The sequence below is a fragment of the Lonchura striata genome, chromosome 5 (genome assembly GCF_050655825.1).
Source record: "Lonchura striata isolate lonStrDom1 chromosome 5, ASM5065582v1, whole genome shotgun sequence".
Classification (NCBI taxonomy): domain Eukaryota; kingdom Metazoa; phylum Chordata; class Aves; order Passeriformes; family Estrildidae; genus Lonchura; species Lonchura striata.
The window spans coordinates 34,513,631-34,516,597 of record NC_140707.1 but is presented as its reverse complement, the minus strand read 5'-3'; the positions used below and the strand labels follow the sequence as shown (position 1 = coordinate 34,516,597).

The 2,967-nt window shown below is 49.6% G+C and overlaps 1 protein-coding gene across 6 annotated transcripts in view; it reads left to right on the top strand.

Annotated features, from left to right (window-relative positions):
• FAM180B (family with sequence similarity 180 member B) overlaps positions 1-2,967 on the top strand; it is a 106,002-nt gene that overhangs the window by 26,590 nt on the left and 76,445 nt on the right. For 4 of the 6 annotated variants that reach the window (XM_085580267.1, XM_085580264.1, XM_085580265.1 and 1 more), the window contains one exon: positions 2,809-2,942. The exons of 1 other annotated variant lie outside the window; for it this stretch is intronic. The gene's annotated coding sequence lies outside the window, so the exon portion shown is untranslated. Of the gene's footprint in view, positions 1-165; positions 1,444-1,768; positions 2,943-2,967 lie in introns of those variants that run through there. One more of the 6 variants, XR_014955576.1, reaches the window with a different exon arrangement.

Here is a 2,967-nt window from a genome sequence, read left to right as displayed (position 1 = left end):
GCCTGCGCACTGACAGCTCGAGAGCCGCGGCGGCGGCGGGGGCCGGGCTGGGAGGGGGGCTCGGGCACCCGGGGCTCCGGCGCCGAATCAGTGACGGGAGGAGGGCCCGGGGGCGGGCGGGAGCGGAGAAGGGGAGGGGGCGGCGGGGCGAGGGGCTTGGAGCCCCCGTCACCGCCGCAGCCCGGGCGGCCTCCGGGAGGCGCCGGCGCCCGCGGGCGCTGCGGGCCGGGGAGGCGTGTGAGCGCACACGGGGACAGGGGTGACCGAGCGATGCGGCGCTGCGAGACAGCCGGGCTCCCGCTGCCTTCCCGGGAGGAGAGGGCGCTGGGGTCCGGGCGCCGCGGGATGATGCCCTGCATTCAGCACAGCGGCGGCTGAGCGAGGCGGGCGGGCTCCCCGCGCCGCTCTCCGCCGGCGCACGGGGCAGCGCTGTGGCACCGGCCGGACCGCAGCGCCCTCCGGTCCCGGGCTGAGCCACCCGGGACGGGGCTCCCACCCTGGCGGCCCTCGGTCAGGCCGGTGAGGGAGAGGAAACAGCCTTAGCTAGACCAAAGGATGTGACTGGGGGAAGCGACAGGCTTTTGGCTACACAAGATCAAGTTCATGCCTGACCTTCTGCTCTGGAGATCTCTGTGAGTCTCAAAGCATGTCTGTAGACTAACTGTGTTATATGGCTTATCAAAAGCTTGTATGTCTCTCTAGAAAGCTTGGCTTGCCTTAGATCATCACCTAACAACAACAAGGCTACTACTTGTTCCTTTGAAGGCTGGCATTGATTTTTGCTGGCAGCAAAATAGTAGGCTTTTCGCATTCCTCATCTGAGGTGAAGGGCAAATTTGGGGTTTTGTAAAACACGCTTATTGTTGACCCCGTAAAATTGAATGTTGACTTCCAAAAAGAAGATTGAAAGATGTGGATGTTTAAAAAATATTCTGACTCTCCAACACTAAAGGTCTTTTACTCTTCAGCACCCACCTGCTATGGGAGGAATTTAAATGCCAGAGTACTCACACTGCTATATGAAGCTGGGCTATGCAATATGAAGCTGCCCATGCTATATGAATCTGGCCCATGCAATATGAAGCTGGGCACTGCTATATGAAGCTAGGCCATGCTATATGATGCTGGGCCATGCGATATGAATCTAGGCTATACAGATGTTTCCCCTTGTGGATTGTCCAGCCATTGTAGCCCTTCGCTGGCATACTCTGCTATCCAATCTCCATCTCCACTTTCCCTCTTGTGGCAGACATCTGGACTTTCTCCTGTTGCAGTAACAGACACATTTGAATCAGTTTTCACATACGACATGTACCAGTCACAAGGCTGATTCTTTACAATAGACAGAGAATGGAAAGAAAAAAAAAAAGAAAACAAAAAGCTTTCTTCTGAGAGGAAGAGGACTGACAGATGGAATGACCAGAAAGTAATTTACTCTTTGGGGTAAGGATGCAATTTATGGCATAACAAGAACTTCCTACCACTTGTCTAGTGTGGTGTTCATATCATATTAAACACCTGCCACCCTGCAAATCCTCCCTAGTTCTGTACCCACCAGGTGCTGCATTGTCCCTATGTTATATCTTTTTCCTTCTCTCCTATAGAGCGAAACAAAGGCGTTGATGACAGGCAGAATGAGACATGAGAGAGTTAGAGACTGATCCTCATGTGGGGCTGGTAACAGCTGTCAGATGAGCAGAGTATATCCTGGATGGGCTCGCATCCAGCTGGTACTGCTGGCTAAACACATTTTGTGCTCTCTTAACAGCTTCTTTACACGTTTCAAAGGACAGATTACTCAACACTCAATTCACTGCTTCTGGAGGAAAGAATGGACCACTGACTCCCAGGATATGAGAATACTCATCTTGGACATAAACTAGACAAACTTTTCATCATCTAGCAATGATAGCAGTGATGAGTAATTATCAACAGTATGATAAACTATCCTAAATATCTATGTTGCCACTGGGGTCAAAGTGATTGAGTACTAAAATACTACAGTATTATAGATGTATATTTTGCATTGTCCTGTGCAGTCCAGATGAGCTGTGCTCTGTTCTGCCTCTGCCAGACAGTTTTTCTTTCTCTGTGGGGCAATGCTAGTACATGCCTCCTCTGCCCCAGCTGAGGAGAATCAGAGGGCTGAGAAGACATCTGTGCTTCCACCCAGTAGCAGCTAGTGGATTTACTACATCTCCTTGGCAAAGTGCTAAAACAGAGCAGAACTGCCTTATCTCATCCAGGAAAGAGGCAGGAGTAGGTGGAGGTTTTGTGGGGGGAAAGGAATATACTTCCCAAAAAAAGACCTGGTCCCATCTCATACTGCTGCCCTCACTGCAGTTCACAGTCTTCCCAAGGACATGAAGCCCCATGGGCGCATTGGAATGCTTTTTCTGTGTTAGCATTCTGGAAATTTTCATAGCATAACTCATTACTAAATGGCAACATTCGAAGTATAATAATCAGTGTCATAAAGTTCAAGATTGTGGAAGAGGATGCTTATTTTTTTTAAATGAAACTGATTTCAGTCACTTGTACTCATTCACTCCTATTTCACATATTCAGTCATAGTCACAAGCTCCATGATATGTGTGTGTGGTCTGATCATGGCTCTGTGTGTATGGGTGTATGTGACACAGAGGACAGGGAACAGCAGCTCTGAGTCCTTGGGATGCCTTTTAGATTTCTCTATGTCAGGCATAAAATCCACAATTTTGACAAGCAATTTTATGATCCCTGGGAGTCAAGATGGCATGGCATGACTATAACCTCAGTTTTGCATTTTTCATCCTCCCTAATTCTTAGGCGCGGCTGCTGCCCATCATCTTTGTTTTCTCATTCTGGGTATCTTTATTGCTGCCTTCCTGTTGAGAGAAGAGGGATGAAGAGGGATCATCTTTGATGTGGCTGTATCGGAGCACAGACCTTCTGGTCTTGATGTATGCATATTCCTTATTACCTGAT